This window comes from Pan paniscus, chromosome 23 (assembly GCF_029289425.2).
Source record: "Pan paniscus chromosome 23, NHGRI_mPanPan1-v2.0_pri, whole genome shotgun sequence".
Classification (NCBI taxonomy): domain Eukaryota; kingdom Metazoa; phylum Chordata; class Mammalia; order Primates; family Hominidae; genus Pan; species Pan paniscus.
Genome location: NC_085927.1, coordinates 44579193 through 44601138, shown reverse-complemented (window position 1 = coordinate 44601138; position 21946 = coordinate 44579193). Strand labels below are relative to the sequence as shown.

The following is a 21946-nucleotide window of genomic DNA, read 5'->3' as shown; positions in this document are numbered from 1 at the left end:
TACACTACTCATGTTTTTGGTGATGCTGGTGTGAACAAACCTACATTGTATCACCAATCATATAAAAGTATCACGCATTCCATTAAGTACAGTACATAATAGTTGATCATGATAATAAATGACTATATTACTGGTTTATGTCTTTACTATCCTATACATTTTATTGTGATTTTAGAGTGTACTCCTTCTATTTCTAAAAACATGTTTGCTTTTTTAACTGTAAAACAGTATGCCATGTTACACGGGCAGCAACCTTACACATCTCTTTACAATCTCTTTATTTCATCACTTCCTGTTGTGCTTGATTTAATCTGGTGGTGTTTTGTTCATTGTGGGACCCTAGGCATGCAAAATTTATGGCTAATGCTGTCAGTAAGAGGACACATCAAGTGACTGACCTGGAAACAAAATTAAACATGATGACGGACAACGAAGGTGGAAAATCAGTGGTGGTTACTGTTTGCCAGGTAGGCAAGTCCCATTCCACCATAGCTACTATCTTGAAGAACAAGAACAAAGGGACAGAAACTGTTAAAAGATCTGCTTCACTGAAGACAACAAGGCTGAGAAAAATTCAGGAGGGGCCCATATCAGATAGGGAGAAACTCCTAATGACCTGGATTGAGGACCAGACTCAGAAGTCTATCCCTCTTAGCATGGTGATGATCATGGGCAAAGCAAAAAGTTTGTTTGAGATGTTGAAGGAAAAGGCTGAACCCAACTACCATGCTGCATTTACTACCAGCCCTGGGTGGTTTAAAGAATCACTATTCATGACATATGTGAAAGTAAGTGGTGAGTCTGTGCATGCTGATGTGAAGGCAGATGAAATTTTGAAAATTCTAGCAAGCTGATTGTGGAAGAAAATTACTTGCCAGAGCAAATCTTCAATATGAATGAATCCTCCCTATTCTGGAGAGGGATGCCTGAAAATGACTTTTATACATAAGGAGGCCAAGTCAATATTTGGTTTCAAGGCTTGTAAGGACAGGATAATAGTCTTGCTTGGGAAGAATGGTACAGGCTACAAATTGTAACCCTTTGTGATCTGGCACTGTGAGAACCCAAGGGCCTTCAGGCGTATCAATAAGCACACATGGCCAGTGTACTACAGGAGCACTAAGAAGTCCTTTTCCAAGCGCCTTTTCCAAGATACACTTCCAAATTGCTGTATCAGTGAATTGGAGAATTACTATTTGGAGAATAACATAGTCTTCAAGATTTTGCTTATTGTTGATAATGCTCTTACACATCCTCTTTCTTTCCAATATCGAGGTGTCATTTGTCCTTCCAAACACCACCCCTTTGATCCAACCAATGGATCAAGGAGTAGCAGCTTTTAAGGTCTACTACGTGGAGAGGACCTTTGCCCAGGCTATTGCTGCAACTAAGGGAGACACTGATGCAATTCTGGAAGGATTACAACATCTATGACTGCATCACAAATTTTGTTTGGCACATTTGTTCTCACTTATAAGTGGGAGATGAACAATGAGATCGCATGGACACAGGCAGGGGAAAACACACACTGGGGCCTGTCAGTGGGTATGGTGTGGGGAAGGAGAGCATTAGAAAAAATGGCTGATGCATGTTTGCTTAATACCTAGGGGGTGGGTTGATAGGTGCAAGAAACCACCATGGCGCATGTTTAGCTATATAACCAAACCTGCACATCCTGCACATGTACCCCAGAACTTAAAATAAAAATTAAAGAAAGGAAAGCAAATACATAATAAAGTCTAGATCAAAGAAAAAAAGACTTTTTGTTGGGCTTGGGGTGATGCTGTCAAGGAGTGTACGAATGGCATCTGAAAGATAACACTCAAGAAGTTTGTCCCTGGCTTCAAAGGATTTGTCAAGGATGAGGAGGTTGCAAAAACCAACAAGGCTGTGGTTGAGATGGAAAACAAGTTTAACCTGGATGTGGAGGAAGATGATATTGAGGAGGTCCTAAAGGTCCTGAGGAACTGAATAATGAGGAGCTATTGGAAGTGTAACAAGAACATAGTTGGAGAAGAGGCAAGAGAAAAGGAAACTGCAAGTGAGAGAGAAAAAAGAAGAACCCCCAAGAAAATTGACAGTGAAGGATTTAGCAGAAGCTTTTGCAGACCCTAACAAGTGCTTTAAAAGATTTGAAAACATAGACCCCAACAACGAAAGGTTTTCACTAATACAGAGGAATGTTTATGGTGCATTACCTGCTGAACGCAAATTTATAATGGGAAAGAAAAACAAGCCAAGCAAACCACCATAGATATATTTCTAAAAAGAGTGACACCTCTGCAAGAAAAGCCTCAGGCAGTTTCTTCCAAAGGGGTTTGTACCCTGAAAGACACAATCTCAAATGCTGTAATACCAAATATTGAAATCCCAAAAGATTAACATCCCTAAAGTCTAAAACCCCTAGTGTCTAAAATCTCAAAAATTCACACAGGATAGTTGCATCATGTTAGGTAGGAATGCTACCATGTTATTGGCTTTATGCAGAAAAAATTGATTTTAATTGAATCCCCAAACATAATCACAGATTTGTAATTAGGTGAGATCAAGGCTTCTAAAAGTTCAAAGTGTTACCAATAAAGTTTGTGTTTTCCGTTTAGCCCAATGCATTTGGCAGAAAATGCAGATGAGTGGATTGGACGTGCAATATAGCAACAATGAAAACTTCATCTTAAAAACACATCATTTGCCTGCATTGATATCCCCTCCATCTGATGACATTCCAGGAGGTTTTAATGAATTAAAGCCACATTTACTTTAAGAAGTCAATGAAGTTACTGATTGGTTCAAAATAATGATGTCTATCTTAGCATAAGAAGACACTTAAGCAACAGTGATTCCATTCACTTTCCAATATTGTTTCCACCAAATGTGTGGTCTGTGTATGGAACAGATTTCCACTTTCCCAAAACAATTTAGAAGCATGACACAGAAGATGAGAAAATTCAATAGAGAATGCTCACGTTAGTGTATATTGAATCAGAAGACTCAAAAAGAGAAGCACCACATAGAAAATGAATGTGAACATACTATCTGAGGAGAGTAATGCCGTAAAAGAAAAAAAAAAACCTCTTCATTGTGATGTAAGGCATGAAAATAAAGTTAATTATCATGAAAGTCAGCTAGCTCTTATGAAATATCTCCACGGAATTGTCCATAATCTATCTTTTTCATACACTTTTTCATATGTCAAATTTTCTTTTCCGTTATTTTTTGCTATTTTAAATTATCAGCATTATTTTTTACAATTCACTCTGCTATGTATTTCATCTTCACATCATTTCCAATACCGGAGGTATAAACTGTATAAAGATTTTTGGAGAGTTCTAATTGTTTTACACATCTTTTGCAAATATTGTTCCACGAAAGTGCATTACCACAACATTGACTTTGTGTGTAAGCATTGCGACGGTGCATAAAAATGTTAAAACTTCTTCACTGTATGAAGAGGTATCCTTTTCATACGTCTGCATTCGTGAAAGATAAAATTTCTCAAGATCATGAGTCTTTGGGCCACTGGTGCGGTGGTGATGCAGTGGTGACCCATCAAGTTTTTGACTGATCTCAAAAGACTTAGTTTGTCCATCGTGGTATTTCAGATGACTGCAGTTATAAAGCTGAGTGCACACAATTACCAACTACAGTAATACACATTTAAAATTTTGCTTCTTGACCTATTTCTTCATGCATATGGTTCCTTTGCTCATAGCTCTTACACTCGTGTGACTGTTGTTAGTATACCTGAGTATACTTCATGCTTGCCAAAATATGTAGACTATTATTGCCTATTTTATTGTGTAAAGTGGCCCATGATCTGTCATGTTTTCAAAGAAATCATTTTTTAAAAAATGTAAATAAATATATTGAAATATAATTTTAAATTATATTTTCCAGAATTATAGTTTTGAGACTTTGATCTTTCAGGATTTCCATATTTGGGATTATGGCGTTCAGGATTGTGTCTTTTGAGATTATGATCAGCTTTCCCTTCGGAAGGTATTCTGGGAGAAGGCATTGTTATTTTAGGAGATGGCAGCTCAATATGTGTTATTGCTGCTGAAGACCGCCCAGTGGGACAAGTTGTGGAGGTAGAAGATAGTGATATGGATGATCCTGACCTTGTGGAGGCCTAGGCTAATGTGTGTTTTTGTGTCTTAGTTTTTAGCAAAAAAGTTTAGAAAGTAAAGTAATATATATATATTTTTTGAGACGGTATTTCACTCTGTTGCCCAGGCTAGAGTGCAATGCTGCGATCTTGGCTCACTGTAACCTCTGCCTCCTGGATTCAAGTGATTATCCTACCTCAGCTTCCCAAGTAGGTGGGATTACAGGCATGTGACACCACACTTGGCTAATTTTTGTATTTTTAGTAGCCTGGGTTTCACCACGTTGGCCAGGCTGGTCTTGAACTCCTGACCTCACTTGATCTGCCTGCCTTGGCCTCCCAAAGTGCTAAGATTACAGGTGTGAGCCACCATGCCTGCCTAAAATAAAAAATTTCTAAGTAGAAAAAACCTTATGGAATAAGGATATCAAGAAATAAAATATTTTTGTAGAGCTGTACAGTGAGTTTGTGTTTTAAGTTGTGCTATCATAAAAAGTCAAAAAGTTGAAAAAATTAAAAAGTTTATAAGGTAAGAAAGATACGGTAAGCTAAGATTAATTTATTAATGGAAAAAGAAAAACGCAGACCAGGCGCGGTGGCTCACGCCTGTAATCCCAGCACTTTGGGAGGCCAAGGCGGGCAGATCACCCGAGGTTGGGAGTTTGAGACCAGCCTGACCAACATGGAGAAACCCCGTCTCTACTAAAAACACAAAATTAGACAGGCATGGTGGCGCATGCCTGTAATCCCAGCTACTCACGAGGGTGAGGCAGGAGAATCGCTTGAACCCGGGAGGCAGAGGTTGCGGTGAGTCGAGATTTCGCCATTGCACTCCAGCTTGGGCAACAAGAGCAAAACTCTGACTCAAAAAAAACATTAATAAAAGAAAAATACTTTAAAAATAAACAGTGTAAACTAAATGTACAGTATTTATAAGGTCTACAGTAGTATACAACAATGTCCTGGGCCTTCACATCCACTCACCATTCACTCACTAACTCACCCAAAGCAACTTCCAGTCCTGTAAACTTCATTCATGGTAAGTGCTCTGTAGAGGTGTACCATTTTTTATCTTTTATACCTTATTTTTACTGTACCTTTTCCATGTAGAGATATGTTTACATACACAAAGACTTACCACTGTGTTACAGTTGCCTACAACATTCAGTGCAGTAACGTGCTGTACAGGTTTGGAGCCTAGAAGCAACAGGCTATACCGCATGCCTAGGTATGTGGTAGGCTATACTACCTACCTAGGTTTGTGTAAGTACACTCTATCGTGTTCACACAATGACAAAATCACCTAAGCATGCATTTTTCAGAAGGTATCCCTGTCTTTAAGCAATGCAGACTGTATTTATCTGGCTTCATCCCCTATTGCAATGTAGGAATTACCCTTCCATTCTTCACAAGTAAGCCAGTGGAATCTACATGAGTAAAATGTCCCCATAATTAGCTCTTGCATCACCATGTGGCATCTTACTGTTGACCTTCTCTCCTGCTCCAGAAATCTGTGACATACTCTAGCAAAATGCCATTAATACTGGGGAAACTTACCAACATTCAGCCCAAGGCTGCTGATGCCCAACTAAAGGAAATGGAAAGGGAAGCAGGCAGTCTTACATGGCCGCAGGTAAGAGAGGGATAGAGAGGGGAAACCTCCACCTATAAAACCATCAAATCTTGTGAGAACTCTTTGACTATCAGGAGCACAGCATGGGGGAAACCATCCCCATGATCCAATCACCTCCCAGCAGGTCCTTTCCTGACAGGTGGAGATTATAATTTGGATTACAATTTGAGATGAGATTTAGGTGGAGACACAGCCAAACCATCTCAAAGGACTTGAGGTAATGTTGCTGGTTTGAAGAAGGGGCTACGTGAGAAGGAATGTGAGCAGCCTCTAGGAACAGAGTGGTCCCTGGCAGCAAAGAAATGGGGACTCAGTTCCACAATCATAAGGAAGTGAATTCTTTCAACAACTTGAATGAGCTCCGGAGAGGATTTTTCTCCAAAGCCTCCAGATAAAAGCTCACCCCAGGCTGGGGGTGGTGGCTCACACCTGTAATCCCAGTACTTTGGGAGGCCGAGGCAGGTGGATCACGAGGTCAGGAGTTCAAGACCAGCTGGCCAAGATGGTGCAACCCTGTCTCTACTTAAAATACAAAAATTAGCTGGGCATGGTGGCAGGCGCCTGTAATCCCAGCTACTTGGGAGGCTGAGTCAGAGAATTGCCTGAACCCAGGAGGCGGAGGTTGCAGTAAACCGAGATCGTGCCACTGCACCGCTGCACTCCAGCTTGGGCAACAGAGTGAGACTCCCTGTGGAAAAAAAAAAAAAAAAAGCAACAACAACAACAAAAAGCTCAGCCCAGCTGATACCGTGATTTTAACCTTGTGATATCCTTAGTAAAGAATCCAATTTTTGACCTAAAGAACTATGAGTTAATAAATACGTGTTGCTTTAAGCTGCTAAATTTTTCATAATTTGTTATAGAAGCAATAGAAAATGAATACAGTTGGTAGTGTGCCTTAATATCATAGTATTAATAATAATGTAATAATAATGAAGCATTTATTGCAAGCTTACTATATACCGAGTCCATTATAGGCATTCTGTCAATGAATCCTCATTTCACCTCTACGACCTAGGTTACAAATTGCTCAAAGTAACCTATTAAGTAATGAAACCAGGATTTGAATTTGCTGAAATCTTCTATTAAAATAAAAAATGATCCCATTCCCCATATGTTTATGCATTGGTTCATCAACACTATCCTGGCATGCAATTCCTTTGCAGATTTTCCAAATACAGATGCCACACTACACACATCATCACGGTCTCCCCTTTACTAAGCAGCACTGCAAGTCTTGAGGCCTGTGCTCTGGTACTTCCAACATCCTAATGTTCCCACTCAAAACTTCTCTAGCTACCCAAACCCTTGGGTCCATTTATCTCCTCTCCATTTCCTTAGCGCCAGTTATTAGTATCATTGATTTGGCATTTAATGCCATGTAACATTATAACAATCCCTCTATATTGTATTTAGTGTATTTCTGTTCTTAGTAGAATATAAATGCTTTCTGTTTTGGTCACTGTTGGGTTCCAAGCACCTAAAATAGTTTCTAACTCATTGGAGATTAAATACTCTTGTTGAATGAACGAACACATGAACTTAGACATTTTTCACTGCTCTCATTCAAATTATATTTATCTGATTCATTTCAAATCAAGTTCTTCTAGACTTCTGCATGATCATCTGATTTTTACTATATCTGCACTTGGTGGGGACCATGCAGAAGATGAAATGTGGGAACTTTTCCTTTAATCCATATCTGTTAGTGCCGTAGCCATGGATGAAAAATACTATTTATTCCTTAACTGCTTTGTTCCTGGTCTTTTTGAAGTACTTTACATATATACATTTTCTCATTTAACCTTTACATTACCATATGAGGTAGGTTTAGTAGCTCCCATTTAAACAATGAAGAAATTGAAGATCAGAGAGGCCAACCCAAAGCTACATGGCTTACAGAGGTCATGACTGGCATTCAGACATTTCTGAATCCAAAGCCCATATCTTTTAGCATGCCACTATAGCATGCCACTAGAATGAAAGCTCCACAAAAGCAGGATATTGATTTTGTTTTTCCCTGTATCTTTAGTGCCTAGCATGTATTTGGAGATTAATGCACAGCTGTTGAATAAATGAATGAATCAAAGAACAAATGAATGAAACACGTCTTCTCTCTAGTTCTGCTTCAGAGGGAAAATTCTCATTTTTCATCCAAGTAACTTTTATTTAGATTCTCCTATACATGTTTTGGCTCAATTTCCACTTTCATCTTGGCCTTACAGAGGTATTAGTGTATCAGAATTGTAGGGTTTCTTAGAAGGTAGTTTATTTAGCTTCCCACCAATGCAGAAATCCTTTCTATGGCATCCTGGACAGATGGCCAGCCAGCCTCTACCTAAACACCTCCAGTCACGGAAGACAAAGGGGAACAAGAGCCTGTTTTATTTTGGGGGAAGTTCTGATGATTAGAAATACATTCATCTGATTGAACTGCATTCTTCCATATCAGTATTCTTCATGTTGCAAGAAACAGAAAGCACATCTGAAGATGGCTTTAAACACAGTGAGAATTGCTCAAGTCAGTACTTGAGTGGTTCAATGTTAAGGTGAATTTCAGGTACAATTTGAGCCAGAGGTTCATAGTGTCCTCAAGGCTCTGATTCCATTTCTTGGCAATCCTTTATGCCCTGACATCTTCCATGTGTCAGCACTCTCATTTGACTACTTTTTTATAATAGGAAAACGTGTCAAAAGCAGTTCTAGGGTCTTCTAGCCACACACCACCATTATCTTGAGTAAGAGATTAAGAGCTTTTATTCCAGATAATCAAACCGGAATAAGTGGTGAGGCTTACTCTAATTAGACAGGAGTAAGACCTCATAATTCATGGGGCCAGAATGATAAAACACAGCTACTGATTTAGCCTAAGTCAAGGATTCCAAGGCCATTATGTTATGATGCAGAAGGGGAGTATAGTGATGTGGAAGTGTTTGAGTTGAAGGGGGTGTAACAAACACTCTTGGCCAAGGGTCTCCAACCCCTAGGCCACAGACTGGTATGGATCTATGCCCTGTTAGGAACCAGACTGCACAGCAGGAGGTGAGCGGCAGGTGGGTGGGCATTACTGCCTGAGCTCTGCCTCCGTCTGATCAGCAGTGCCAGTAGATTCTCATAGGAGTGCAAACTCTATTGTGAACTGCACAAGAGAGGTTGCACATTACTTATGAGAATCTAACTAATGCTGATGATCTGAGGTAGAACAGTTTCATCCCAAAATCATCCCTGCTCCCAACCCCCACCCTATCCATGGAAATACTGTCTTCCACAAAACTGGTCCCTGGTGCCAAAAAGGTTGGGGACCACTGTTCTTGGCTACCCTGTAATCCTTCTGAATTCTGGCCTTCCAACAGCAATAAAATTGTATTCATGTGTCTACACTCCTGCCATGCAGTCCATGTGACTCAGAGGCAGCTACTTTATCACTGGGTAGATTCCATGCTTAATTCCTGATTAGCCTCATGTAATCAGTGCATGGAACTCCTCTGGTGACCGTGATTGGTCTGGGGTTAGGCAACAGCTGAAGTTGAACCAATAAAACAAAGCGGAAAGATTATATTCTGTGTCCGGGGAAGAGGTTTTCCTCTCTCCTTCATAGAGATAAATGGGAAAGTGTATAGTCCAGATTGCCACCAGAAGAGTTTTTTTGTGACTATAATGGTGTCAGCCTTAGAATGAAGCTGTTGTTACTGACCACAGAATGGAAATGGAAAGGACTCAGTCAACAAAGGTATCACTGAGCTTCTAAGAGGTCCATGTTTGGATCCCTTCCCAACTAGAGCTCACTAATTCCAGCTATGTGAGATAATAATATTATACTGCCTAACCCTGTTTGTTGAATTATCCTTACCCTTGCAGGCAGAATGGTTGTTGGAGAAGCAACCAGGAGGCAAGCACAACCTCATAGGATTCTTCTTCCATCTACCCATTGGCTCAATCTCTATCCCACAAAATTTTAAGGACAGGTGTCTGCCCACATGGTACAATACTTTAGAACAGCTGATGATCTGAGATGGATCAGGCTATTATTCCTAGCCCTTTGGTAATTCTCCATATGTCATGGCATCTGGACTCTTCATCATGGCCATTCTATTCTGCAAATATGACAAGGCTTGTACAATTGAACATCATATTCCGAACATGGCCTGGCCTCCTCTGGGTACAATGAGAATATTATGTTACATAATATATGATCTAACTTGGTGGAATGCAAAGAAAACTGGAGTAAATGTAATTGTAAGGGATTCAAGTCCACGATCCACCTACTTCAAGCAAATCTTCTAACCACACTGAAACTCAGCTTTCTTCTTGATAAAATGGGAATAATAATCCCTGTTTACTTCAAAACATTGACATGCAAATCAGATGAAATAATAGAAGCAAAATTCCTTGTAAATTGTAAAACTATATGAATGTGAGAAATGATGATTAATGCATCTTAAGATGGGTCAGTTTCCTTAAGCAGTTGTATCACATAGTTTAATTACAACCTGCCTTGTTTCAGAAAGAATTTCAGGCTTTTATAAGATAACATAAAAAAGACAAGATGGCATAAATTAAAAACAATTTTTTTTAAAAAAAGGAAAAAAAATCAGCAAAGCCAGGAAACAGACATTGAAAGTCTGGCCCAGGGTAGGCACTCAGTCAACGTTTTTCAATGAATATTTGGGTTGATCACAAATTCTCCTCTGAGGTTTCTTGAAGCCAGTATGATTACAGAAATTGTGTCTGTTATGCAGTTCTCAATTCCCATGGAAAAAAAATAAAATAAATGTAACCTCTCTGGGGTAGCTTTTTTGGATTTCCTAGCTCAGGAGACACATTATCATCACATTTACATTAATATTTCAAAATTCACATCTACATAAATCATATTAGCAGGACCTTAAACCTCTGAGATATGACTCTACAGGCCCAGGCCATGTAGCCACCCCCAGCCCTGAGACCCTACGTGTCTGGTGGTTCAGAGGGGAGAATTTCTCTTCCTACCCAGATGAAGGCCCACCTTCAGGGTCCCCTTTTTCCACTTCGGGATCTCCCCCTTCTCGTCAGATTGGCAGTTTGGTTGTCCCCTACTTTCAAGGAAACCCAATCCCAGCCAGAGAGATATGACTTTACCCTCTGGTGTCAATGAACAACTATATCTGCATGCAAAATTATTTTAACCTTAGTGCAGCTCCCCAGAGCAGAGTTATTCAGGCTTAAATAATGTCTTCCTGTGTTCAGGTTGAACTTTGCTTTTCTAAGCTGCCTCGCATGCTCCTTTCAGTCTGAGGGGAAGATCAGATCAGCTCCTCCAACAAAACAGACTTGTTGAAGGAAAGCATGAATGGTGCAATTCGGAGAAACTCTCTGAGTGGCCTTCGTATCATCATATGCTTAGATCTGTCACAATAAATGTGGTGATCACTGAATTATTTTTTTAGGTTCACTTAATTTTCAAGAAAATGCTATAAATAAATGTATACATAAGAAACAGGGTTAGAGTAGATAGCAACCCTTCTAGATTGACGCAACTAGTGAGCAGCAGTCCAAAGGTGTGGATTCAGACTTGTTTCATTGTAAATTCTATCACTTAACCTGGCATTATGGCAGCTATGTTGGACCTAAGTGACTAAAGGAATAGAAGAATTCATTCAACAAACATTTATCAAACTCATTCCTTGGGCTAAGCCTTGTATTTGGCCCTTCTGCACTATTACTTATCTTTCATTAATGTACTCATTAATTCTCCCGGTAATATCTTTGTTCTCTATTTCAAGCAGAGTGGAACTTCTTACCTGGATTTCTCCTTTGAGGCTGTTTTCTGAGACTTGGTACCAAAATGACAGATGCCCTGTGAATGTAGGCACATTAAAGAGAGGGAACACGGACTTTCTTGCTCCCTTTATGTATTATTTCACATTTAATTAGCCTGGGTAATTTCTTCCAAAACCTCTCACATCTGCTGCCAGCCCTGGGAATTCCTGTGGCTCATTTTGTCTTGGGAACTTCTGTCATCTGCACTTGGGGACCTCCGTCTTTGATTTCACTACCAAGTAAAGCAGTACGATCTGCCCCTGTTTCTCAGTGCTTACCGTAGCCTTTGTTGGGGTCTGGTACCGACATGCTCACAGACAGGGCTACGACTTTAGTTTGCCAGGGCCAGGGAGTGAGTCAGAGAGAGAAGACAGATCCCCAAAGACTGAAAAGAGTATGCATGAGGATGTGTTTGTTGAAGGTGTGCTGCGGAGAAAGTGTAAATCTGCTGGTTAGTGTAAATCTGCCAGTTAGCTGGAAATGAATACAAATTCAGCATTCATTTGTATCCATTTATTCCACAAGCAAGAGGGCTTGAGAGGCTGCACAGTGGAGCACACTCCAGATGAGGGAAGAGAAAGCCTGGATTCTGGTTTTGACCTTGTTGCTCACTTGTAAGTGAATTTGGACCTATTATTTCCTGACCGAGCTTCAGAGTCTCTCTCTGTCAGGTGGGTTTATTAATAACTGCCTGTCTATGGAGCAGTCATCTTATGTCCTATTCTTCAGCCCCAGCTCCACCAAAGTAACACAAAACATGTTACTTAAACCTCCAAGCCTCTACTTTCTCATCTGAACGATGGGAATAAGGATAATACCTAATTCAGAGCACTATTGTGGAGACTGAATGAAGCAGAGCATAGGAGGAATTTATACGAAATACAGTAAGCCCTGAAACCATGTTAGCTACATGATATAGTTTGGATGTGTGTCCCCACCCAAATTTCAACTCACATTGTAATCCCCAATATTAGTAGTGGGGCCTGGTGAAAAATGGTTGGATCATGGGGGCAGTTTCTCATGAATAATTTAGCACCATTCCCCTTGGCAATTTCCTTGCAATAGTGAGGCCTCATGAGATCTGGACATTCTAAAGTATGTAGCACCTCCCCTCTTCTCTGCCTTGCTCCCGCTCTGGCCAAGCAAAGTGCCTGCTCCCTGTTTGCCTTCGTCATAATTGTAAGTTTCCTGAGGCCTTCCTGGAAGCCAAGTAGATGCCAGCATCATGCTTTCTGTACAGCCTGCAGAACCATGAGCCAATTAAACATCTTTTCTTTATGAATTACCCTGGCTCACATATTTCTTTATAGCAATTGGAGAACAGACGAATACAGCTGGCTTCGTCAATATTACTCTCTCATAGGATTGTTGTAAATAACAAATGAAACTTTACATATTCCCATTCAGTACAACCCCATGAAATAATCATAATTATATATGAACAATAAAAACATGTTATGGATTTACAGGATCATTGGTATTGAACACTTACCTTGCACCCAGCAATATACTAAGATAACAGAAACATATCTTTAGGATAACAGGATTTTACAGATGATCTGATTCTGTTCTCATTTTATAGGCAAACACTGAGGCACAATGAGACAGAATTACTTGCTAATATCCAGAGCTGACTAGTGACAGATTGGAACTAGAAACCAGATCTCCTGGAGCCTTAATATGGTTTTTATTTCCATCTGTTGCATTTTACATATGAAGAAACCAAAGCTGGAGAAGCTGAATGAAATGCCCTCCGTCATGTAGGTAAGCAGTGGTACATCTAAGATTCATATTTATAATAGGTCACATTTATGGTGCGCCTTATGTATGCCAAACATTGTTCTCAGTGCTTTGTGTGTATCATATCATTTAACCCTCTCAAAAAACCTTATGAGTTAGTATTGGGATCTCCAGTTTTCAGACATTGGGATGGAGGCACAGGAAGTCCAGTAAATTGCCGAAAGATGCACAAAAGGTGCCAGGATTAGAACACAGACCATCTGGCATCAGAATCTGCACACTTCACCCCTGTAAGTGTTTGGAGTCTTTAAACCTCACGCTATTATCCTCTCCTGGCCCTGGCCTTGGGCACTAATGAGTTTGAGCTCTAGTCACGGATAAGGCTTAAGGACAAGGAGCAAGGAGCAAGGAGTAGTGTCAGTGGCAGTAAACAGACTGGCCACTGGATGACGAAAGAGCACATTTGTGTGGAGGCTGAGAAGCCTAAGAGTTGCAAAGGGGCCAGCACTTATTTGGAGCCTGTTGCTTTTAAGTTTCAGAGTTGCCAGGTGCAGTGACTCATGCCTGTAATCTCGGCACTTTGGGAGGCTGAGGCAGGCAGGTCACCTGAGGTCGGGAGTTCAAGACCAGCCTGGCCAACATGATGAAACCCCATCTCTACTAAAAATACAAAAAATTAGCCAGGCCTGGTAGCAGGCACCTGTCATCCCAGCTACTCAGGAGGCTAAGGCAGAAGAATCACTTGAACCCAGGAGGTGGAGGTTGTGGTGAGCCGAGATCACACCATTGCACTCCAGCCTGAGTGACAAGATTGAAACTCCGTCTCAACAACAACAAAAAAGCTTGAGAGTTATTAGAACCTCTCTGATAAAACAAAACTCTCTTGGCTGAGATGTGTTGGCAGGAGGGAAGACAAAACTGCCTCTGGTGGTTCACCGGGAAGAGGGAAGACCAGCATGGCCATCTGACGCCCCAATATAAATTGTCATAGAGTGGTGCATTCTGGTGAAGACACTGCCCACCCCTCACTCAACCATGCAGGCAGATGCACGCTGAGCATGAGAGTAGCAAGCAAAAAGTTGTAATCTAAAAAACCCAAGTTCATGTAAGAACTAATAAAATAAATAAGAACTGCAAATACAGATTCTAACTGTTTCTATCCACAACATAAATAGCCCAAATCTGCTTCTTACCAGTTCAAGTGACTGTAAGTTACTTCACCTCTTTATGTCTGTTTCCTCATATATAAAATAAGAAAAATGCTAGTAGCTAACTCATAGGGTGGCTATCATGAACTGGATGTTTGTGTCTCCACCAAATTTCAACCTAACCCACAATGTGATGGTATTTGGAGATGAGACCTTTGGAAGGTAATTAGGATTAGATGAGGTCATGGGGGTTGGGCATTCATGATGAGATTGGTGTCCTTATAAGCGGGCATCAGAGAAAGATCTCCCTCTCTCTCTCTTTCATATTTTATTATGGAAGCCCTAGCAGACTAAGACAGCAGTTGTGAAAATTAAATGAGATAATCCATGCGCCCATGCCTAGTGATTGCTTTGGGTGTGTATGTTGGTGTGTGCATTTCTTTTATTTATTTTGAGACAGAGTTTCGCTCTTATTGCCCAGGCTGAAGTGCAATGGAGCGATCTCGGCTCACCACAACCTCCGCCTCCCGGGTTCAAGCGATTCTCCAGCCTCACCCTCCTGAGTAGCTAGGATTACAGGCATGCACCACCATGCCCAGCTAATTTTGTATTTTTAGTAGAGACGGGGTTTCACCATGTTGGCCAGGATGGTGTCGATTTCTTGACCTCATGATCCACCCACCTCAGCCTTCCAAAGTGCTGGGATTACAGGCGTGAGCCACCATACCCAGCCATGTGTATTTCAATGTGTGATATATTTATATATCCACAGTGGAATGCACATCCGTAGTCCAGGATGCTATTGTGGGCCTATCCTCTAGGTACAAGGGTGTGGGTGTGTGTGTGTGTGTGTGTGTGTGTGTTTTCCCTGGCTCAATTAACACTAACCAACTCCAGCCCACACAAAAACCTGTATTAACACCTATAGTTAAAGCATTGCTGTACCTGGAAAATGGGCCCACAGTAGCATTCTGGACTACAGACGTATGTTGCCGTCGGGATGAAGAATGCCTTGCCATTCATTTTACATCCTGGAAAAACTGCTGAACCAGCACTGCCATCTCTGCAGCAGTAGATGGGCCCCATGGACAATGCAGGCCTAGGTTTCAATGTCAACCCTGTATGAAGCAACAGCAAAAAATGGGGCCCACCTGCTGACTGATTCTCCAGCTCTCTGTGAAGCATTTAGAGCAGACTGCCTCCTTCATGCTGATTAAGCATTCTCGGACAATTCAGGAGCAATAGAGAGGTCCCCAGTAAGAACTTCTGGGCTTCTTGGTAATTTGGTCATATGAAAAGCTTGAGAAATTAATTACATTATTAAGAGAGATGTGACTTTATTTGTTCTGCAACTAGTTACAAGAAACAATAGAGGGGCATTTAATGAGCATTTACCATGCTCCAGGCACCCAATATTAAGTAATTTACATAACTCATCTCCTTTATTCTTTGCAAGATGGAGAGGGTAGGTTGTCTTATCCAAATATTATACACAAGGTGACTTGAGCCTCAAGGACAGAACTCTTGTCCAAAGTCACAAAGGTCTGGTGTGGCAGACCCAGAATTCAGAATCAAGAGTTTTGATAGCAAAGGCCAGATCCTTTCCATGGTGAAATACTGCAGTGCTTGAAATAGGGAGGGAGAACTATTATAATAAATGTGTTATATTATAGGATGTGTATGTGTTTTGTGAGTTTTTTGGGCAGGAAACGAACTAAATAATCAGTGTGTCTTGCCTTTAAGAGAGAAAGTTTAATTTAAAAAGGTGGCATTCAAATGGGAGGACCAGCCCTACTGCGCGTCTGGGTTCACCAGGTGAACTTGGCCAAATCAATTTTTTTTTTTTTTTTTAGTTTAAAGAGGAGCCCATCTGGAAAACTGGGCATAGTACAAGGGCCTTTTTCTGTAAACCAAATCTTGTAACAGAGCCAGGCTTTGTCCCTGAGAAGGAAATTGCCACAAAACGAGAGGAAGAAAGAATCCTTTTCCAATGCAAGAGCCATTCTAGGGCTGTGTGTGAATGCTGTGCCATGAGGCAACACAATTAGCAATTCCTGACACCAGCGGCTGCCACTCTCCTGGGCAACATCTGTGTTGGAATCACCATCTGCCGGCTCACCTTTCCCAGCCAGGATGGAGGCTGTGCTCATCCTGCTGACCACACGCTCCATGCCAAGCGTAACTGGCAGAGCCCTGCTATTCCCCTGAGGGTTGACTGGCATGGCCATCTTGAGGAAGGGACAGTTTGAAGGCCCCCAGGTCGTCCCACAATCAATGCTGATATTGCCAACAAAGCACCTTGCCTGTAAATATGGACCATGGCCCAGAGGACAAGGGAAACACAATAAATACGATTGAAATGGATGCTGAACATATTAGAATGTCTGCTGCAAGGTGCCTGCAGAATTTGTTTGTTCAACAGAACTAATAATATTAGCTACCACCAATTTAGCAGTGACTTCCTGCCTGTCCCTTTGGTAAGGGCTTTATGTTCATTATCTCAAATGATCTTGACAACACAGAGAGCAAGGTGCAATCACACACTTCATTTTACAGACAGGGAAACTGAGACTCAAGGAGACTAAGGAACTGACCAATATCATACTCCACTTGTGAGTGGCAAAGCCCAGGGAGAATTCAAATTAGTACCACCCCTGAAAATGCTCACCCCATACTGCCTTTCTCCCACTTCCATCCTTGCTAAAATGAATCCTGAAGGACATATCCCAAGGAGGACATCCTTTTTAAAAGGAACACACAAATACATACCCACCTCTTTCATACATTTTGTGACTCTATGTTCATACTCATGACAAGAAACATCACAGTTTCCTGGGGACGATGAATCTAATTTGTAATTTTGATTGAAGAAGTGAAGTAAATGTTTGAATTTTAAACAAAAATCTCTATGTTCTTTTTCTCTCTGGTCCCAAATTTCATCTCTAAAGCCAAAGGGCTGGACAACGGAATATCTAAGGTCTCTTCTACTTCCAAAATGCTGTGGTGTCTCAGAAAACCTGCATCCCAGGTGTGCAGAGGGCAAAGTGAGTACAACTGTTCCCACTGCATAGAGATCCTACACCAGCGTTGGCTCCATTCGCTCCTTTCTTTCTCCCTCAACATGGCTTTTTTCTTATTTTCTGTCTGTCCAAGTTCCATCTGGGACTTCTCAGATGGCACAGTCCCAACTCAGGTATCACCTGGTGCCTGAGGCTTTCCAGGAGTCACTGAGCTAGAGATAGCCTCCTTTTCTTAAAACCATGTGGGGTCTACCAGCAAATGAATGCCCTGGCTATGCTGTCTTGTAGGGCAACATGGTTGAGAATTCCCTGTTGGCTTCCCTTGGACTGGCCAGCAGGTGGGAGCAAAGCAGGCACTTAGCGGGTGGCTGTGGCTGGGATGGACCAAAGAGGGGCATGGCAATGAAGAAACTGCACGTGGGACTTGTGGAGTGGAGAGAAGGGAGACACGTTCTACAGTTGTTATGAGTGTAAGATTTGGGGAGATGCAAACCTACATATTAGGAGTTCTTGGCATTGATTGTATTTCTACCCTCTGACATTTTTAAGTATGATGGCCGGGGAAGATTTGATTGTCATTAATTCCCTCCTGACAATGAAACTTTTTCTTAAATGTGACTTTGTTCAGGGACTGGGCCACTGGGAGCACTGGGATTTATATAGTTTAGAGCAATGTTTGCTGACATTGCTTGTGACTACTTATGGCAACTTCCCCCCAGACTCTAGATCCGTCTGCCTCCCACCCCTTGTTTGAGTTTTGTCCCATCACAATACCTAGGGTTCCCTTCCTGTCAGCTTGCTTTCGTTCTTGCTTTTTTGTTTGTGTCTCCATGGAATTCCCTTTCTTCCTACCCTCTGGAACCATCTTTCTAGACTAATCTCAAACATCATCTTTTTGAAGCCTCCTCAGACATAACAGCTAAGTAGAACTACCACTCACTCTCATGCTTGCACTCTATCCTGGAGAGTGTGTACCACAACTAGATACCATAGACTTTTAACTCCATTGATTTGTTCACTGATCTGTTTCCTCTGCCACACATTGAGCTCCTAGAGGCTGAAACCATATCGGAATCCTTTATAATCTCCAGCATTCAGTAAATGTTTGTTGAATTAGTGAAGGTAAGAATCTTTAGGGTGCCTAGAGCAGAGTTTTGTACATGAAAAATAAAAAGTAAATTCTGGCCGGGCGCAGTGGTTCATGCCTGTAATCCTAACACTTTGGGAGGCCGAGGCAGGCAGATCATCTGAGGTCAGGAGTTCGAGACCAGCCTGGTCAACATGGTGAAACCCTGTCTCTACTAAAAATTCAAAAATTAGCTGGGTGTGGTGGTGCGTGCCAGTTATCCCAGCTACTTGGTAGGCTAAGGCAGGAGAATCGCTTGAACCCAGGAGGCAGAGGTTGTAGTGAGCTGAGATCACACCACTGCACTTCAGCCTGTGTGACAGAGCGAGACTCTGTATCAAAAAAGAAAAAAATGATATCTCACATTTATTTATTGTTTACTATGTACCAAAGAGTATGTTAATGCCTTTTTCAAATGATCAGATTTAATCCATTCAACAACTCTATGAATAACCTTGTGAGGTAGGTACCATTATCATCATTATTTTACTTAGAGGAAAAATGAGACTTAAGAAGGGATTAAGTAATTAGCTCAAGTTCCATATTTAGTAAGTGACTGAGCCAGGGATCAAAACTACACTGAGCTCACATATTCAACCTCAGTATTACATTGTGTCAGAAAGAAAGTGAAGGAAGGAAGAAATTAGGTATCACATGAGAATGGAAGCCAAATATTACGTAGATACAATAATGAAGTGACGTGTTTAAATCTAAGTAAACACACTTCACCTTATACATCTCGATGATTATTGATTATACATCCTATTCTTGTTATACTTAGTTGATGACTATCCCTTTCTCAGAGAGCCACTTGGCGAAGCTTTGGGAATATTAAACTAATAAATCCATGATTCACAACATTCTTGCTCTCTCTCCTTAGGACTGGCTGAAGATCTAAGAGCATATTCACTTGGATTTATTCAGGAACAGTAACCAACTCAGAGACGTCTTTTTGCACTGAGAGGCTGCCCTTCATGGAAACAATAGAACATCACTGAGATACAAGCCCAAGAGATACGGTAGGCTCTCAGGCTGGAAGGAAAACTCCATTCTCTTAGTTAAGGAAAGGAATGTTAATGTTATGGGAAGAGAATGGCCTTTGAAGCCACAGAGCCTTCAGTTCCCTTCTCCTGCTGCACACTTAGAACACGTGAGACTTTGCAAAAGCCACTTAACTTTTCTGAACTTTTATTTCTTTCATTAAAAGAGAAATGAGAATAGCACCTACTTCACAGTGCAATTTGTCATGCAATTGAAGTAATGTAACGCTTGTAAACAACAAACCACAGGGCCTGGCATATTGTCAACATGAGATACTGTTCTGACAAGTTTGGTTTTAAAACCATGAACCTGATTTCGAGGGTACATATGTGTGTATGCTCATTAAGCCCTCCAAAGGGAGTCCAGAAAAGGTCTGACGCCAGACTGTCCCATGTAAGATCTGCACAGGGTTCCCCTTTGAAGGGAGATATTCATTCCAGCCCATTAATTTGGCTTAGTTTGTGAAATCAACGAACATCATACTTTAGACACACCTCATACAACCCTGTACCGCCAAGGTACTTTGTGTGCAGTAGCACTGCAACAAATACTTGGCTGATTAATTCATAATTTGGGAACATGGATGGAACTCGGGGTGGTGGAGGAGTGAATACTGTAGCCTGGCTCCCTCCACATCTGCTGGCAACCTCCTTTAAGTATTCTTTCTTTTGTGCTGAAGGCATTGGAAAACTGAAAACAGTATTTTCTAGATTCCTCTGCAGCTAAAGATTTGGATGTGATCTTGATTTTATAATCAGACACACTTAGCAATATTTGAATCAGGCCTAAGTTACGCAGGGAAGGTTGGTTTTTTTGTTTTGTTTTGTTTTTGTTTGTTTGTTTTGAGATGGAGTCTTGCTCTGTCACCTAGGCTGGAATGCAATGGCGCGATCTTGGCTCACTGCAACCTCTGCCTCCTGGGTTCAAGAGATTCTCCTGCCTCAGCCTCCCGAGTAGTTGGGACTACAGGTATGTGCCACCATGCCCGGCTAGTTTTTTTTTATTTTTAGTAGAAATGAAGTTTCACTGTGTTAGCCAGGATGGTCTCAATCTCCTGACCTTGTGATCCACCCGCCTCGGCCTCCCAAAGTGGCAGGGAAGGTTTTAACCTAAGAGATATTCTGTTGCTGGTATTGACCATTCAGCCTCAATGTGACCCTGGAAACAAGAGTCTCTGTAGTCCTTCCTGACCACCAGCATTCTTCTTATGGTAGAAGGTCCTTCCTCTGGTAGCCAATCCCACAGTGCTATTCTAGAAATCATTCTTGGAGGTTAATTCTGCAGCCTGCTCCTCAAGCTCCTCCAATAATTCCCCCTGTTAATTCTCAAAAATTGTTAAAGGAACAGTCCTATTATCTATAACTAAACCTTAATGGGTACAATATTTAGTACCAGAAATGGTTATAGGCATTAGACTCTCTAGGATAAAAATCTGGTATAGGTTATGTAATCTGGCTGAGTCGAAGGCGGTGAATCCCTGGTTACTATTAGAGAATAGAAAACTAGTAGCCTAGAGTACCCACTGGTAAAGCAGTACTTAAATGAGTCCTATAGTCATCTGGAATGAAGAGTCTATTGAAGGCATAACTTGGCAAATGAAGTTGCCTTCATTATGCCAATACTCAGTACTTGGCACCTGTCAAAGGTATAGTGAACTCAGATACTGAAAGGACCAATAGTGCCCCCACCCTGACTCTGCCCACCTTTATCTCTCAACAGGACTGAAGATCCACATATTCTCCCATTACTAGTATTTGACATTCACCTGAAATTGGCAAAGGCACCATGACTATGCCACATTATTCTTCTAAATGGAATTTTCATAGTTTTGGATAAGTGATAAGGTATGTCTTTATACATGCAAGGCAGTAAAATTATTCCCTGAAATAACAACAATTTTGTTCAAGACTGGCTTTATGGTCTTTATGGATAAGCCATACAAATACATTACAGGCTTTCCCACAAATTGTCCCCCTCCCCCAAATTTTGAGAATCACCAATGTATCAGAGAAAAAAGAATAGACTACCAGAGATCTCCTCTTTTGCTTTTAATCACCTTCAGACATCAGAGGATGTCTGCTGTCTCTGTTTCAGCCCTTCCCAGGCTGCTCAACGAGCCCCCACAACTGGGAGATTTGGATGGGCCCTGCCTCTTCACTGGCTGCAAAGCAAAACAGGATGCTGGCTGTGTCGATGAGGAGCCCCCAGAAACCCTTCCTCACGATCTGGGATTGTGTTTACTAAAATATGTGTGGAGGTTTCCTGTTCCCTGTGCCAGATAATATTGTCTACACAAGAACAAATTGAATCTATGCCACATAGTAATTGCCAGGT

The 21946-nt window shown here is 41.3% G+C and overlaps 2 long non-coding RNA genes across 2 annotated transcripts in view; one reads left to right on the top strand and one right to left on the bottom strand.

The window, feature by feature from the left end:
• The window catches only part of LOC134730148 (uncharacterized), a 124270-nt gene that overhangs the window by 89795 nt on the left and 12529 nt on the right, over nt 1-21946 (bottom strand). The window lies entirely within an intron of this gene.
• LOC117977454 (uncharacterized) lies at nt 13149-21510 on the top strand. Its single transcript, XR_004668612.2, has 5 exons — nt 13149-13301; nt 17374-17469; nt 19452-19590; nt 20484-20581; nt 21332-21510. It is a non-coding gene; the product is annotated as an uncharacterized LOC117977454 (long non-coding RNA).